The 18,388-nt window shown below is 54.4% G+C and overlaps 1 long non-coding RNA gene across 1 annotated transcript; it reads left to right on the plus strand.

The window, feature by feature from the left end:
* Nucleotides 1-4,624: 4,624 nt before the first annotated feature.
* Nucleotides 4,625-11,635, plus strand: LOC125919538 (uncharacterized). The gene is made up of 4 exons (XR_007456824.1): nucleotides 4,625-5,079; nucleotides 8,358-8,490; nucleotides 9,508-9,669; nucleotides 11,207-11,635. It is a non-coding gene; the product is annotated as an uncharacterized LOC125919538 (long non-coding RNA).
* Nucleotides 11,636-18,388: the final 6,753 nt, after the last annotated feature.

Raw genomic sequence — 18,388 nt, forward strand, 5'->3', positions numbered from 1 at the left:
GCAGAGACAGAGGACAGGAGAGGGCAGGTGGCAGGAGACAAGGGCTGGGGGGTGAGGTGGAGAAGGTGCGGGGGGGGGCATTTTTTTTTAACTTCGTGAAAATATTTATTTGACCCAAATTACTCTTTTTTTCTCTTTCAAAAATAATAAGTTAGTAATTCCGTGGACACACTTAATTGAAAGTAAGAGGAAGCCCGTACTAGAACAACACAAAGATAAAGAAGCTAATCAGGGCGTATTCATTAGGGTAGAGTGGTTAAGTACATGTTATGTGGTTGTAAACTCTCGCAAATACCCGAGTGACTGAACTTGACAATGGAGCATGATTTTGCAAACAACGTGGAGAGGAACCGTGCACTTAACCTTTCTGTTGTGCGGCCACCGGAGCCTCTGCAAACCGCTGACATCCCAGGGCACCAGACGGGGTGCCTAAACCCCCTCAGGTTCAAACTCATTGGTCAGTGTCACAGTAATCGTTTCTCTGCTTACTGTGCATTCCAGGGGTATCTCAGAAAGATGTATTTTATTCTATTTTATTTTATATTTAATTTTAATTTTATTTTTGAGACAGAGAGAGATAGAGTGAACGAGGGGCAAAGAGAGAGAAGGGGAGACAGAGGGAGACAGAGAGTGGAGCCAGAAATGGGGCTTGAGCTCACCCGATATGGGGCTTGAACTCATGAACTGCGAGGTCGCCACCTGAGCCGAAATCGGATGCTTCACCGACTGAGCCACCCGGGTGCCCCCAAAAGATGCGTTTTTAACTTTTGCTGTGATTTGATGTTTTGTCACGGAAATGATCAAACATAACCTAAGGTAGAATCAGGGGTGGGGAGGAAGGTCAAGGCATTTGTGCTGAGGTGACATTTAGCTGGGTGGCCTCTGGAATCACAACCCCCTTGGCTGTCGGAGCTGGAGGGCCCCTTAGCTGCCACCCGGTGTCCCCTCACTGGACAGAGGAAGAAACCGAGGCCCGGGAGGGGACCCATCTTGCTCGAAGCCATGCATCGAATGGGTCAGCGACCGGTGAGAACCCGGGGTTCCCGGCTGTTTCCTGTCTGGCGTCCAGCGGTGTCTAAAGAGTTCCTGCTGTATACACAGTGCTACCAGGGACTTGACTGACTACTGCGTGGGGCGCAGGGCACACCGGTACCCCGGGAGGGGTGGGAGGTTCCTTGGTGCAGCGTCTCCAGCTGCCTGTCCCCCTGGGAGTGGCTTGGGGGCCCCGAGCTCTGCTCCCGACCCGGGCATCCCCCGGGAGCACCGCCGGTGAGGCTGAGGATTTTCCCGGACCAGCGGATCCCTGCCAAGCAAGTCCCCCTGCGAAGCCAGCACTGGTCGTTCTCTCGCACAAACACACCCTCTGTGTTGCTTTTCCCTTGAATTCTATTCTCCCTCCTCTCTCCTCCTCCTTTTCATCCCCACACACCCGGCTCCCCATCCCTTCCCTCCCCGTTTCCCTCCCTCTTGCTCATAAATTCTCCCCCTGGGGCTTTTTGCCAAGGGGTTGAATAAACAGGAAGGGAAACAGGGAATAAATCACAGCTGAGTCTCGACAGGCTCTGGGAAGGTCTCTGACTCTGGAGACCGTCACAAAGGAGCCAGGAGGTCTCTGCCTTGGGAACTGCAGCCCGTGTCTGGAGGGCCTGGAGGGCTGTGGAGAAGGGGCTGATGGGCGGTGGGGGACAGTGCTATCTGGGGTCAACGGCGGGCTTGTGATCGACCCCACAGCCCTCAGAGTGAGGGAGGATAGAGCCCAGGCTGGGAGTCTGGTTCTGCTGTGGGACTCTGGGCAAATGTCTTCCCCTCTCTGAGCCTCAACCACCCCATCTGGGAGGAGGGGCGGGATTAGATGAACAGGAGGGATCCTTCCAGCCCCACAGCTTCCTGAGCTGCCCAGATGGGGGAGATCATGCAGACCCCTGGCTTCCCCCCCGCCCACCCTCAGGGGGCTTCAGTCAGAACACTTAGCTGCCCCAGGACACCCTTGGGGGGGATGAGGGTTGGAGGAGGTGGCCCCAACTGGAGGCCCTCAGCCGGAAGCTGGCTCTGGCTGGAACCTCCACCCCACGGCCTCCTCTGGCCCTCCAGGTGAGCTGGGACACCACGAGCCTAGGCTGGGAGCAGAAGTTTTGGCTTCCGGTTGCCAGTGAAGGCTGACAACACTCCCCCCTCTTTCAAGTGACGGGCTGGGGCTTTGGGGAGGACAGCCACAATCTGTGGGTGGCAGAGGGAGAGAAAGGATGAAAAGAAGGACGGAGAAGGTCATGGGGTCCAGGAGGAGGCCTGGGTGCCTGGGGCGTGAACAGCCTGGTGTGTGTGTGTGTGTGTGTGTGTATGTGTCTGTGGTTCAGATTCAGGCATCTGTCTGTGGTTCAGATCCGTGTGCCCCTGGGGAGACGCTGTGAGTCTCTGTTTGATTGTGAACAGCAGCTTGGTGCCTGGACAGAGCATCTCCCCAGGTGGTGAAGAAAAGTGCCAGCTGCTGGCAAATCTTGGTGAGCTCAGTGACACAGCGCCAGCCTGGAAGCCAGGGTTCCAGCCCGGGACCCAGACTCGCTGGACGGCCTTAGGTAGGCCGCCGCCTGTCTCTGGCTTGAGAAGCCTCGGTGGCAAGTAACAACCCTCCTGAGCACTTGCCGTGTTCAGGTAGAGGCAGCCCCTGTTCTGATCACGTTCCAGGGCAGAGTTCTCCAGGGCACTCTCTCTCTCTCTTTTTAAAATGTTTTTTAACAGTTATTTATTTTTGAGAGACAGAGCATGAACGGGGTGGGGGGTCCGAGAGAGAGGGAGACACAGAATCCGAAGCAGGCTCCAGGCTCCGAGCCGTCAGCACAGAGCCCGACGCGGGGCTCGAACCCACGAACTGTGAGATCGTGACCCGAGCCCAAGTCGGACGCTCAACCGACTGAGCCACCCAGGTGCCCCCCTTCCTGGCACATTCTTTTATCTATTCCTTTTCACAGATGTGGAAATGGACACACGTGAGATTACACCCTGGGGAGGGGGCCTGGGGACACCAAGACCCAGAGACCCCACACTGGGGGCCGAGGGTCCAACCATGGGGCATGTGATTCAGATCTCGGAGGTTCCGGCGTGGCCCTGTGGCCCTCCCTCCCCCTCACTTGGGTGTTAGGCAGGCCTGACTTGATCTCTAAGGTTCTTGGTGTTCCAGGATGCTAAGACTTGGTGTCTGAAACATACAGTCCACAACAATAAATGTCACAGGAGGAAGGATGTGACCAGGCTGCAGAGGGAAGAGACCCAAGACATTCTGAGCCAAATCCCTCCCCTCTCCCCCTCTCCCCTCCTCCTTCCCCTCCTCTCCCTTCTCAATCCCTCTCTCTCTCTCTCTCTCTGCCCCAAGAGCTGATTCACCCCGGGGGTGTCTCAGAACCTGCACCCGTGCTGTCTTCTGATGGCAGAGGCCACCAGCTGCTAACCAGGGCTCAGCCATGCTTTGTGGTAGAGCCTCCACTGCCCGAAAAGCCCGGGGATCGGTGGCCACATGAGGCACTTTCAATGTTGCTTTAACATGCCCTCTTTGTGTCTTCCTCTCCTCTGTCCCTGGCCAGCCTGACTCAGCCACTGGAGGAGGTGGAGGAGCCTGGAGGCAGCCAGCGCCAGGAAGGAGAAGTCCAGCTTGGTGACATTAACAGGGAGATGGGACCGCCCGGCGTTTCCGTTTCTGGACACAGGCACGGTCGTAAAACTGAGCACAGTCAGACCCGTGCTGTCCCTGGCGGTCCCACCCCGGCCTGCTGCATGAGCTGTTTCCTACCTCAGGACCTTTGGCCAGGTCATTCCACTGCCCGGAAACCTCCCTGCCCTGCACTGTGCACTCGTTCAGGGCTCTGCTGAGATATTTCCTCCCCCAAGAGGCCTTCCTTGACTATTCTATCCAGAGGGGTCACTGACATTTTCTATTTCAGCACCCCACTGTTTGAAACATGCAACTCATTGCAATTTATAATCAATTCAATCATCCAGCTCATTACTATCGGTCTATTTCACTACAATTCATTGTAATAATGGCCCTCCCACCAAACTGTCACCCAAAACAAAGCAGGGGCCGTAGGGGTGCTTAATAAATGTTTGTTGATGGTCATCAAACATTTCTCGAAAAACTGGCTGAAGGAGATAATGGTTCACCTGGCTCTGAAGGTGGAGAAGGAGCTAGAAATGTTTAGCTGTACCAACCCAAAACTCAGCTCTCAGTAGCTTAACCCATGAGGACATCTGTCGCTTACTTAGCCAGGCGTCTGGACGGCGGACGGCCCAGGGTCGATGCCCCAGCTTGGCGATGTCATCCGGCATCCTCGTTCGCTCCATCTGTCTTAGTCAGTTTGGGCTTCTACAACAAAGTACCGCAGACTGTGTGGCTTATAAACAACAGTCCAGAAGCTGGAAGTCCAAGATCAGGGCGCCAGTATGGTTGGGTTCTGGTGAGAACCCTCTTCCGGGTTGCCGACTGCCTGGATCCAGGCATGGCAGAGAGCGAGAGACACCTCTCGGGTCTCTTTCATATGGGCATGAACCTCATTCAAGAGGGCTCCGCCTTTGTGACCTAATTACCTCCCAAAGGGCCCACCCGCGAAGACCATCATATCGGGGATTAGGAATTTCAACATGTGAAAGCTGGGGGGACACAAACATTCAGTCCATTGTACATCTGCTGCATTAGCACTCTCAGCAGGTGGGTACTGGTGCTTAGGCTTGACATCTCATGGTCACAAGACGGCTGCCACAGCTCCAGGCATCACATCCGCACACAACTGTCCAAAATAGGAAGGGAAGAGAAGGAGCAAAGGAGCCTACACCTCACGTGGCTTTCTCTTCCACTGAAGAGGAAAAACTTTACCTTGAAGCAAACTGCCACTCACCGGGCCCTCCGGAGATTTCTCTTTACATTAATATCACTCGAAACGGGACCACATGGCCACCCAAGACCAACGAGGGGCAGAGTACACAGACTCCCACGGTCACCTGAGACACAGTGAGATTTGTCTTCCGATCATCTTCTGAGTTATACACAATTCAAGCCAAGAAGGTTCCGCAGTGGGGAAGAGAGCAGACAAGGTCAGTGCCTTCTCCGTCTCCTCCACGGTCTCTTATAGCCTCCCGGGGTCCAAGGCTACTTTTTCTAGTCCCTAGGGCCTTTTCCTCCTGGTCATTTGGGAAAGCAGGGACCAGAGAGGCTAATAAGTGCGCTCAACATCGCACAGGACACTAGAAGGAACGGAACCCGGCTCCCGTCTCTCCGTCCTCCCAGAACCTGGGGTATATCCTGAGCACCTGTGTCGCACTTTAGACCCTGCCCACCCCTCAGGTCTGCTGCTTGTTTAGTTGGTATCTTTCCCACGAGGCTGCAAACTCCCTACGTGCAGGGACCTTGAATCTGCCCTCAGCTGTGTCCCTGGCACCTAGCACAGAGCCTGGCATTATTGAATGAATGAATGGGCCCGAGTGTATATAGCAGAAAGCTTCCTAACCCACAATGTCACAATCCTGGCAGTAAGCACTTGGTGCGGGGTCCTTAAGCTTTTAGCTGGCCCCGGGGGGTGACACTGATGGTGAACTTTACTTGTGTAAATCTGCCCCGTGGCAGAGAACAAGCAAAAATGGGGGCACAGCTGGCTCCCACGCTGGATAGAAGTTCCTGAGAGGAACCTAGCTCTCAATCGAAGCTATTTAAAAGTGGAATTTTGCAGAGAGCCAGCATGGTTCCTCTCGTGATGTGGCCTTAAGTTTGGTTTCATTAAAGATGATTGCCTTGTTTTGATTTCTTTGATACTTTGTGTGGAGTAAAAACCCACATCCCAGAGTCTCCAGCCCTGTCCCTGCCTGTAACTGGTAGCCAGCAGTCCTCCTGGTTTCTTCTTCTTTTTTAAAATGTTTATTTATTTTTGAGGGGGGGGAGGGGCAGAGAGAAAGAGGGAGACACAGAATCTGAAGCAGCTTCCGGGTTCAGAGCGGTCAGCACAGAGCCCCACGTGGGGCTCGAACTCACGAACCGCGACATCATGACCTGAGTTGAACTCAGATGCTTAACTTATGAGCCACCCAGACGCCCCTCTTCTTCTTCTTCTTCTTCTTCTTCTTCTTCTTCTTTTTTTAAATTTTTTAATGTTAATTTATTTTTGAGAGAGAGAGAGAGAGACAGAGTGCGAGCGGGATAGGGGCAGTGAGACAGAGAGAGAGGAAGACACAGAATCCGAAGCAGGCTCCAGGCTCTGAGCTGTCAGCAGTGAGTCTGATGCGGGGCTCGAACTCACAAACTGCGACATCATGACCTGAGCAGAAGTTGGCGCTTGACAGACTGAGCCACCCAGGCGCCCCTCTCTCTCTTTTTAAAATATTTATTTATTAGAGAGAGAGAGAGAATGAGGGGGAGGGGCAGAGAGAGAGGCGAACAGAAGAGCCGAAGCAGGCTCCGCCCTGACAGTGAAGAGCCTGGTGCGGGGCTCGAACCCACGAACTGTGAGATCAGGACCTGCGCCAAAGTCAGAAGTTCGACCGAGCCCCCCAGGCACACCCGGCCCCCTCCCACCCTGCCTGTCAATCCCGCACCTAAGCTGACGCTCCCACACTCCCAGCCCCAGTCCAGCCCCCTGAATTCCCAGGGTGGGGCACGCGGCCACCTACCTGACATTCCCCCCCCGCCCCAGCCCCCTGTGTTTCTCTGCCATCTCCAGCTCAGTCTGGGCACACTTGAGTCCCTGCTTGCCTCCGGGCGCCCACATCGCACCCAAATCCGTGTGTGGGCACCGGCCCGTCTGCAGACTGCGCAGCCCCAGGCTCCCACCCTTCAGGAGGCTCTTTTTCAAGCATCGAGACTAAGAGAAAAGCTGGAAGTGAAGGCATCGCCGAATCAGCAACCGGCTGATATTATCACATTATTATTTCTCTCCATTAATAACGACTTGAAGGGAGCTATTATCATAGGGGCGTCCATAAAGTCCTTTCAAATAAAGCGTTTTAAAACCGGAAGCTTTTGGAAACAGCGTGCCGCACTGCTCACAGATTCGTTCCTTCGGTAGCTGTTTATTGGCTCCGGTGCCAGCATGGGGCCGGCGGTCAGCCGGCGGGCAAACGGGCAGGGCCCTGCCAATGCCCAGAAGGACAGTGACCGTCCAGGGAGACGTGGATGAGGCTCCCGCGAAGGACCGCACGCTGATCGAAGTGCTGTATTTCATCGACCCGTTTAACTCTCAGAGCAGGGCCGGGAGCACGTACTTTTCTTGGCCCATTTTACAGATACGGACACTGACGTGCGGACAAGTGAGGCAACTCGGCCAAGGCCACCCAGCCGGCGCAGGGTAAAACCTTCGTGTAAACTCAGGCCGTCTGGCTCCAGGGACCCGTGATCCTGGCCACAGCTCCCCCAGGATGTGAGCAACGATGTAAATAAGGCGTGTGATTACAAACTGTGGTGGGTGCAATGGCAGAGAAGCTGGGGATGCTGGGAGGGCAAATAAAGTAGGGGACGCCGGGGCGGCTCAGTCGGTTAAGTGTCCGACTCTTGATTTCTGCTCAGGTCGTGCTCTCATGGTTTGTGAATTCGAGCCCCGCATTGGGCCGTGTGCTGAGAGCACGGAAGCTGCTTGGGCTTCTCTGTCTCCCTCGCTCTCTGCCACTCCCCTCTCTGACTCCTCTCAAAAGAAATAAAAATAAACTTAAAAAAAAAAAAAAAAGAGGAGGCCCAGCTTAGTCGAAGGGCCCAGGGAGGGCATCTTTGAGGAAGCGACACTTCCGTGGAGACTGAGAGAATGAGTGGACATAACCCAGGCAAAGAGTTGAGGAAGGGGCATCGTGTGCAAAGAAGGGAGCCTGTGCAAAGGTCCTGAGGCAGGAGAGCTCAGTACAGGGTGGGCAGTTGAAGGCAGTGGGTCAAAAATAAAATAAGAAAACATGTGTGTGGCAGGCAGCGGGGGGCTTTAGGGAGGAAGAAGGTCTGGGGAAGGTGGGGCTGGACTTGGCAGGCACCAGGATTAGATTTTATCCATCCTGCAGCAGCAAGGGTTTAGAGCAGGCCAGGCGCCTTGCCCCTGCGGGGCATAGGAGGCTGTTAGCAGGGTAGGATTAAGGGGGGTGTAGAGCCCCAGCTGGTCTACACACCTTTCTCTGTCATTTGCCCTGGAAGCCCGCCACTGCCGATCGTGTCCTCGGGGTTGGGGAAAGCAATTCCTGACTTCAGTCTCCTGGGGAAAGTCAGACATCTCTGAGCGGTAAAGCCCAGAGCTGTTGCCGGCTGCTACCTTGGTGGCCGGCTTCTCCTTCAAAAATAAGCCCCTGCTCTGGCCACTCTCTATGGGCCTCTTCCCTGCTCAGGACCTCAGGTCCTCTTCTGCAAACAGACCACTGCCCTTTCTCCACCACGGGCTGCTGTGAGGGGCCAAGGAAACGGCAGAGGGACCTTTGGATGGAAACCTTGGCAGCACGCGGAAGGGCTGTCTCCTGTCCTAGGGGCGGCCCGAGACGCCAGACAAGGTAGGCTGGAGGCCGTGGGATGGATGGCGACCGCTGCTTTCCTCCCCCCTCCCAGCACCCCAGGCCCATGGAATCAGGGCTGTCCGTCACCCTCTCAGCAGCGGCCGGCTGTGCCAGCTCCTCCATATTCCATCAGCTGGAGAGAGAGGAGCGAGGGAGGGAGGGAGGGGTAGATGGAGCCAAAGGCGCCTGTCCGTTGGCGGAGGCAGCCCCTTCACATCCACCAGTCCCCCGACACAGGCTCAGTCAGCAGGCTCTGGACACAGGCCAGGAACCCTTACTGAGGGCTCTGTGGTGTGGGCTGGGCAGATGAGATGCCAGAGAAAAAATGGTGATGGATGATGATGATGATGGTGATGGTGATTGTGATGATGGTGATGGTGTTGATGATGATGATGGTGACAGTGATGATGGTGACAGTGATGATGTTGATGATGATGATGGTGATGGTGATGGTGGTGATCGATGCAGAAATGTTGGGATTTAGAGCTGGTGGCCAAGAAAGAATTCTTGAGACACCCTTGGTGGGAAAAGGTGGCGTTATTAAAGCACGGGGACAGTGCCGTGGGCAAAAAGAGCCACACTGGAGTCATGAGGAGTGGCTGGCTCTATATTTTCAAGCTGGGAGGGGGTTAGGGACGGCACAAACCCCCAAGGCATTTCAGAAACAAGGTTTCCAGGAGCTTGAGAGGCAAAGGTCATTTATTACTGTTTAGTAAAACTTCAGTCACAAGCCCCTTCAGATGTATATCAGGGGGCCACATGCTTGGAGGCCGGTCGCCAACATACATCTCGAGGGGTAGAGATAAAGGAAGTTTCCAAAGGAATTTCTGTATGTTTAAAGTAGACTCACAGGATCCTGGGGGTGGGGCTGAGATTGCCTTTTGCCGGTAGCAGAAGGTCAACGTTGAGGCAGCCGAGCAACCAGAGGAAGGTCACTCTGTTTCAAGGACTTGTCGGTGGGTTGTGAGTTATAAGTAAAAAACGTGTTCCTTTTGCCTTTATTCCCCATAACAGTGATGGTGGTGGTGACGATGATGATGGTGACAATGGCAGCCATGATTTGTTACCACTCTGAAGACCTTGCTTGGCGTCAGGCACCCTATAAGCCTTTATGTGCACGACATTGGCTCCATCGTGACCCCCACTTCATAGATGAGGAGCCTGAGGTCCAGAGTGGTAAGGAGGCTTGGCTGAGATGTGGCCAAGATGAGGTCTGGCTCTCCGTCCGGGGCTCTGGCACTCTCACTCTGATCCTAACCATTATGCTCCCCTGTGAGGGTCCAGAATCAGCAGACTTGCATTCGAATCCTGGGTCCACCACTTCCTGGCTGAGCACCTTGGGCTACAACTTTGCCCTCTGAGCCTCGGTGTCCTCATCTGTAAACGGGCTGCCTCTCGGGGCTGCCAGGAGCTCTGGGTAAATCCCTGCAGCTCACAGCCAGCCCCCCAAAAAGTCCTTCAAGTCTTTGTTCAACTGTCACCTTCTCAGCAAGGCCTGGCCTGCCCACCCTATTTACAGCCGCAGCCACCCCATTCCTCTTGCCCGGCGCTACTCTGTCCCGTCCTCTATATCACACATCACCTTCGCGTCGATTCCATTTGCTGTCTCTCTCTGCCGCTGGCACGCAAGCGCCCGGAGGCAGAGTTCTCCACTCGTTTGTGTTCCAGAACGGGACCAGTGTGAGCTGCTAACATGCACTTTCTGAGGGAATGAACACACAGGCGGGTGTCCTCTTCCCCCTTCTCCTTGGAGACAGGAGGACCCAGGGGATGAGATTTAGCTGGCAGTGTTGGGATGGGCGAGAGAGGCTGGGGGGAAGGTGTTTACAGGGGGTGAGAGAAAACGCATGGGATTCTGGGTCAGGAGTCAGGCAGGAGGTGAGGGAGACACAGGGAGGGATGGGTTTCTCCAGGGTGGGGGGGTGGGTTTGTGCGATTTGTCTCCTGGCCACCCTCTCGGCTGCGGCGGTCCCTTTGCTTGAACTGGCTGGTCCGAACTCCCAGTCCCCTCCTCTCCCAGGGATCCTGAGGCCAAGCAGACGGGGTCCTCCCCGCCCCAAACCCCGGGCTTCCCTGGGCTCAAGCTTCAGCCCACCTGGGGCCAGCACCCACGCGCTCCTCAGTCACAGTGCTGATTCAGGAAAGGTCATTCCAACCCCGAGTCATAAATGTTAGAACTCCATGGACTTTTGGCGATTCTGATCCTTTGAGGAGGGAACAACAAGCTCCAAAAGGAAAAGTTATTGTTCAGGTCAAGCAGCGAGGTCCGCCAAATCCTCTGTCCTGGACTGAGTGACTGAGAAGTCCTGGGTACCACCCGCACCGCTCCCCTGCACCCGCCCCAGGTCCCATCTTCTGTAAATGCAACCCGGCCTTCAAGCCTTTGTGGGGGCCAGGCATCCCCCACCCGGATCCCCTGCCCCTTCCCCATCCCGGTCCCCAGGAGTGCTCCCTGTCCCAGATATGTTCTCTGCCCCAAGTGTGCTCCCTTTCTCAGGCATGCTCCCTGCCCCACGAGTGCTCCGCATCTCAGGAGTGCTCCTTGCCTCAGGTGTCCTCCCTGCCCTGGATGTGTTCTCTGCCCCAAGTGTCCTCCCTTTCTCAAGCGTGCTCCCTTCCCCAGTAGTGCTCCCCATTCCAGGCGTGCTCCCTGCCCCAGGCGTGCTCCCTGCCTCAGCTGTACTCCCTGCCTCACCTCTCCTCTCTGTTCCAGGTGTACCATTTTCCAACCACAGCTTGGGAGCTCACTCTGCCCCTGCGCCTTTGCACATGTGAATTATCTGCCTGGGATGCCTCCTCTGCTTCAGCCGATTGTCACCCCATTCTTAGGGTCCGGAATGAGTCCCCGCTTCCTTCAAGACGCCTTTTGTATCTGCTCTGTGGTTGAGCCCACCAGCTTTGCTTTTTAGGACAGTACATATTGTGTGTTTTCAGATCTCCTCTGAGTTTTAAAGGATTAGGAAGGGACGTAGAAGGGGACAAGGCAATAGATGGGCTTATATCTTCCTGTTCTTCCAAAGCGCTGTGACCTTGGATCTGCTCCCTAACTCCTCTGAGCCTCATCTTGTCCTTGTATAGGAGGTGAGTCTAGTGAAGAACCCATCCCTAGCTAACTCACAGGCCCTTGTGGGAGGGCTGGGCACACGATAAGGGACAGTGCACACGTGAGGGCTGGCCCCATTCTTGGGGGGCAGGAGCAGTGGGTCCCAGCGAGCTTCCATAGAGAAGACAAGCCCCTTGGTTGGCCCCCCCGGTTCATCGTCATCTCCCCTTCATCCCTGGCCCTGGGCCGGGCACCTAGGAGGACTCAGCGTGCGTGGGAACATTGAACTTTGAGTCCCGGGGTCATTCTTAGAACCATCTGTCCCCCTGTGGCCTGCCCCCTCCTCGAGGGACCACGTCTTCTTGGCTTCCTCGCCTCAGTGCCCAGCGTGGGGCCTGCATGGAGTAGGTGCTGTGTTTCTGACCTTAGAACTAAAAAGCAGACGTACTTGACTTGGAAGACATGCTCCAGACCAGGACGAGCCCTTAGAGATCATCTCGCCAAGTGCCATCATTGTGCAGATGGGAACCTGAGGCCCAGAGATGGAAAGGGACACGTTGAGCTCGAGTAGTGGTACCTACTTTGGGAGCAGACAGATCTGGGTCTAGAGCAGTTCTTTACGTTGTTGGGAGTGGGACCCTGGACAAGTTGTGTCTCTCTCTGAGCGGTGGTTTTCCCATCTGGAAACGGAGCTAATGGTGAGGGGAGTCATGGGGACAGAGTGGGATCGCGTCTCTGAAAGCATGCACACAGTGCCTCACACGTGTTAGGTCTCCAGTAAAGGAGTCCCACGCATTAAAGCGGATCTGAGGAGGGGCGGGGACAGAGCCGGGTCACCCGTTCCCCCCTCAGCTTACTCTCCGCCCGCTTTGATGAGGAGAAGCTGGCGGGTTTCCCTCTCTGCCCCCCCCCCCCCCCCCCAGGAAGCCAATACCTGATTCCACCCCACGCACCTTATCTATGGAAAGGAGCTACTGATCTCCCAGGAGGTTCTAATCAATGCAGCTACAGCCGCATCCTGCCAACGTCTGGATCCGGTTTCCACACCTTCTTCATTACACCGGCACCAGAACCATCTCTCAAGTCCCTGCCAGCCCAGTAACTCTGCTTCTTGAAGATCGGGTCACCTCCCCGCCCAGGACGACTGCTTCCCTTCTTCCCTCCTTCCCAGAGAGGCCCCCTTCCCCTACCTGCCGGGGACCATGCCTGGACCAGCCGATCCTAGATGACAGTACCCGGCCGTGGATGCCACCTTCCACGGGAGCGGCAGTGTGGCGGAGGGGCAGACGCTTTGCAGACAGACCTGGGTTCAAACCCCAGCTCTGGCCCTCACCAGCTGTATAACCCGAGGCAGTCACTCTGCCTGTCCCTGAATGGAGACCAGAATTTCTAATTTGCCTTTTTGATTTTTTTTTTAATGTTTATTTATTTTTGAGAGAGACAGAGACAAAATGCAAGTGGGTTAGGGGCAGAGAGAGAGGGAGACACAGAATCCGAAGCAGGCTCCAGGCTCCGAGCTGTCAGCCCAGAGCCTGACGTGGGGCTGGAACTCACGAGCCGTGAGATCATGACTTGAGCCAAAGTCGGACGCTCAACCGACTGAGCCACCCAGACGCCCCTCTAATTTGCCTTTTTGTAGGAAGTGCCCAGCATGCGCCTTCTTTACTTATCATCGCTGCTCCTGTTTGGCGTGTGGCAGCCCCATCCTCCTTCCAGGAGGCCCCATTCTCTGGCCCCCCATTTTCTCTGGCTGCCCCAGGGCCGGCTCCACCTGCCTTTCCCATCCTGTGTCTGAGCTCTCCTCGGACTTCCCACCATTCATCTCTCTCATTGCCTACTTGTGCTCCCCTCCTTCCATCAAGCCCTGGATCTGTCCACTCATCTACCCACCCAATCATCCGCCACCCCTCCCTCCCGCCCTCTGTGCTTCCCTTGCTGACCACTGCACTGCCACCTGATGTTTGCACTGACCACGGGCTGCAGTGGTGGCCATGGTCCTGCTTTCACGCACATCAGTCTGGCTGGGGAGACCGATGGGTATTCAGGTGATGACAGCTCATTGCATGAAGTGTTCTGAAGGGCCTCGGGCTCTGCAGGAGCACAGAGGAGGCACCTGACCCAGGCTGGGTGTCCAGAGAAGGTGATCCCTGGCTTGAGTCCTGAGGGGAAGGGTGTAGAGAGAGGAAGAGCATCCCTGAGACGAGAAGAGAAGAAAGTGCAGCTCTCTTGGCCTCCCAGGAGATCACGGGACATGAGAGAAGCTGCAAGTAAGCCCTTGTGGCTCACATTAGGGCTCCAGAGGCCAAAGATGAGGCCGGTAAGGAGGCCGAGGCCAGGTGATGCCAGGCTGTGAAGTCAGACCAGGCGGTGACAGGAGCCACCAAAGTGTTTAAGTGGGGGAATGATGTGGCCATAGGGCATCGATGGGTCCCTGAGCACTCTGGCCACTGCACAGAAAAGATAGTGAGGGCCAGAGGCAGAGATGAGAGCAGGCTGTTGTGGTGGCCCAATCCCCGATACGATGAGCCCTGGACCAAGATGGCGGCCAACGAGGAGGACAGAAGCGGGAAGATGAGAGGCACGGTTAAGACATAGCCTTGATGGACTTAAGTGAGGGATCGGGGGTGGGGGCAGGGTGTCACCTCTTTAGAGATGACCCTCACCTCTGCTGGAGCTTCCTCAGTGGCCACCCTTTGGCTCTTATAGCCCCAGACTTTTGCACAGGCCACTTGCCCTGCCTGGAAGGACCCTACTCTGAAGGTCAAGTGAAAAATTTTAAGGTAGCCAGCAGGCAACCAGGAGCCACTGGCAGCTCACAAGCAGGAGACTGGCATGGTCAGGTGCGGGTGTTAGAAACAGTCTGGCTCCAGGAAAGGCTCAGTGGTGGGGATGGTCAGAGTTGGGTGGGGAGGGGAGGGATGTGGGGCTGTGGGTGTCAGATCTCAAGAGTCATCACTTCCTGAGAGCAGGCTTCTCTTTGACCCACTCACCCTCAAACTAAGCCAGATCTTTCTCTTGTAAGCAATTTTCCCACCCTGGGCTTTTCCACAATTTGCAGTTTTATATTTATATGCGTGGTTACTTAATTCATGTATATTTTTCACTCCCAGCATCTAGCGCAGTCCTTGGCACATACCAGGTGCTCAATAAACGCTGAGCGAACGATGAGCAAGTGATCCTGGTTGGAGTTTGAGCAGCACACTGGATGGGCGGATACCAGGCTAGAAGGAAGGGTTGGTGGATACCAATGTATGGGGTTTGGAGGCCAAGGTTAGCTGTTTAGATCAGAACCCCAACTTCTCAACACCAACTGTGAGGAATATCCACAGCAGAAGTATTTTTAGGAATTCTAAAATACTAAATGGGCTGAAAAAGGCATCCCAGAGGGAAGCTGGCAGGGCTCAGGGGCTGCCCGAGTTTTGGAATTACTCATCCGGCGCGGGCTCTTCGTTGGCACAGAGAATTGAGGCACCGTCCTGGCTGTTTTGTGCAGAGGGCCTGGATCTGAACCACGTACTAAATAAAGGCTGGAACACGATGTACCACATTTCCAACCCTGAACACATCTCAGAGCTGACAATAATATATATGTTATTTTTTTTAATTTTTTTTTATTTTTACCAAACTACAAAGTGCACGTGATTTTCTCTTGAACACCCGGTAAAAAAGCTGAAACTCAAAGCCAGATGTAACGGACAGAGCTGGGCTTGCTGGCATTTCCGCTTCCCGGAGGCGGGCTCCGTGACCACTCGTGGCTTCGCTCTGCGAACCTATGTTTTCTCACCAGTAAAATGAGGTGCGCATCCCCTCCCCCTTCAAGTCACAGGTGTGATGGAGCTGTTGGATGTGAAAATTATTTGAATGGTCTTGGCTAAACAGGAGGTGTGGCTTAATTAGCCAAATGGATATACCTTTCCAAAGTTAGGAAATGGAAGCATCCACAGGTCCCGCCAACCTTTGTGGGGCATGTGAATACATTACTGGTCTTACTCCCATTCGCAGAGAATCTTTTCGCCCCTGGCCAATGGGCTGGCTGCTTTTGTGTGGGTGCCCGCCCCTCCTCCAATCAGCTGTGGCCGAGGGCTCACGTGACACTTAGGCTGCCGCGTGTTCTAACACACTATTCAATAGTCCTAGGAAGGGGCTGCTATTATGCCCATTTTACAGGGAAGGAGTCTGAGGCACAGAGAGGTGACTTCACCAATGACAAAGAGCTACTAAAATGCAGAATCGTAATTCGCACACTGGGCTTTAAACCGTTCAGTTCCATCGTCTGGTTCATCTCTGTATCTTCGGGGCTTAGCAGAGTGCCTGGCACGTAATAAGCATTCTGTATGTTTGCCAAGTGAGACTATAGCAGTAATAACTTTGATTCTACAGGCTTATTATGAAAATTAAGAAAGTTAGTATCAGTGAAAGCATCTGGCACAGACCCTGGGATTGAGCGGCGGTGGATAAATATTGGTTTAATTCATTCATGGATCATTCATTCTTCTTCCCTTGTGGGCTGGGGCCACTGCTCCCTGCAAACGTGGGAAGAAGGTGAACCCTGACTTCCCTCCACCCGCCCTACATTCTGCAGACCGCCTGGGCTTTAGAGACCTTTGCCCATCATGAGTATCTCCAAAACCTATTTACGAGGGGAGTTCACAGTGGAGGTAAGCCCCTCTCTGACCAGCCTCTCCGGGGCACCTCCCTCCTCTCCCAGGGGACCTTCCCCGTCTTTTCCAACCACCCCCCACCCCCAACCTGGCCTCCAATCGCAGGGCTCTCCAGCGTTTTGCTCACATCCAGCCTTGCTCCTGGTAGTTTTCCTGTTCAGACTTCAAAGGTCTTGTCTTCCAACCAGAAATCACTTCTCTCACTCACTGTTCCCCCTGAGGCTTTATGGGCACCTCTCTGAAGTCACTGTGCACCGGGGGTGTTACGAACTGTACTAAAAAGTGCATGGATGCTGGGGCGGGCCGGTGTGGATGGGCGGGTCGTTACCGGCTGTGTGTTGGGCGAGTCAGGTATCCTCCCCGAGCCTATGTTTCCTACACGTTAGGTGCTGAATAAGCACCACTTCTCGGGGCTGCTGTGAAGGTGAAATTAAATGATTAAATAGAACAAATAATAATTATCAGTTTCCTTCTACGTATTGTGTAGAATGTCAGGCCTGAAAGGGACTTTAAAGGAATGTCGGATCCAGTACTTTTCAAACTTCTGTTTCGCTAAGCGGAGCCACTCTTTCCTTCCCACAGGTTAAGGGGAAGCTCAGTGTGTAGAAACGGATCGACCAGCAAGTCTCTGGGGAAGGCGGGGCCTAGAGCCCCGCCCACCAAGCTCCTCCCTCAACCCCACCCCCAGAGGCCCCAAGGGACTTCCGGCGAGCTTCCGGGGCGGGGCGCTCAGTGCTGAAAGAAGGCCTCTCTAAGAGAAGTCACATAATCCTCATCTCGGTCGGGAGCTAGGGCGTTTCTATTCCCTTAAAAATTCTCTCAGGCCCTTTACAGCCAGTCCCTCTTCCTACCGCCAGCCCCTGGAAACCACCAATTTGAACGAAAGGTTTGCTTTCTGGCCATACAGTTCTGTTTCTTCCAGAATGTCACGTGCAGACAGTCATAGGGTGATTAGCCTTTCGCTTAACCTGTCATGTTTGACAGTCAACTGCGTATTCCTGTTTGTTCCTGTAGATTGCTAAGTAATATTCCACTGTGTGAGGATATCCCACACAGTGGAATTTATTTATCCATTCACCACTTGATGGACGTCTGGGTTGTTTTCAGGGTTCGGCTGTTATGAAGAAGCCTTCCATGAGCATTCGTGTAGAAGTCTTTTGCTATTTCTCCTGCACAAACACCTGAGTGTGTGATCGTTGGGTCAGATGGTGAGCCTATGTTTAACTTCATAACAAACTGCCAAACTGGAATTGCCTTTGGAGTAGTGAGCCGTGTTCCTATGTCTGTGATCATGTGACTCACGGCTTTAGGAGGGTTGCTTTGTACTCTGGGTGAGTGGATTATAGTTTCCTATGTGGCTTCTCTGAAGGACTTTTGCATTTTACCCAGAAGTCCACTGTTCCATTCATCAAACCCTTCCCCCAAACCGTAGGTCAAAGGATTGGCTTCTCCTCCATGAGGAAAGCTTTTCCGTGAGCCAGCAGGTAGGGTCACCCCAGACAAGGGGGGGGGTGGGAATGCCAGGTGGGGTGCCAGTGAACCGGGTGTTTGCCCAGAACTATGGGCACATAGATCCCCTATGTATCTCACATCCAGAATGCTGCAAAGGAGGGTGGCCAGTGAGGAGAAAGTGCCAGAGAGAAGGGGAGCTGCCACAATGGTCCTCCCCTCCTAACACTGACCCTTGTTTTTTTATTTTTTTTAATGTTTATTTCTGAGAGAGACAGAGTGTGAGTGGGGGAGGGTCAGAGAGAGAGGGAGACCCAGAATCCGAAGCAGGCTCCAGGCTCCGAGCTGTCAGCACAGAGCCCGACGTGGGGCTCGAACTCACGAACTGTGAGATCCTGACCTGAGCTGAAGTCGGACGCTTACCGACTGAGCCACCCAGGCGCCCCCCTTCCCCCCTTCCCCCCTTCCCCCCTTGCTTTTTCTGCTCAGGTGCTGGAGTTCTCCCTGTCAGATCCACTTCTGCCATCAGGCACAAAGCGATCAGCTCTTAGACCAAGCAGTGATGGAGGAGGGCTCTCCAGGGGACAAGCTCCTGTTTCAGAGTCTCCTCTGAAGACACTGACAGAATCAGGGCAGAATGGGCTGTAAAAGGAGTTCAGTGCCTGTCTTTTGACTCCATCCGTATCTCTGCACCTGCACAGCCCTGTTCCCAGCTCCCAGACGTTGACTCACTGATCTGCTG

Source organism: Panthera uncia, chromosome B4, assembly GCF_023721935.1.
Source record: "Panthera uncia isolate 11264 chromosome B4, Puncia_PCG_1.0, whole genome shotgun sequence".
In the NCBI taxonomy this organism is placed as follows: domain Eukaryota; kingdom Metazoa; phylum Chordata; class Mammalia; order Carnivora; family Felidae; genus Panthera; species Panthera uncia.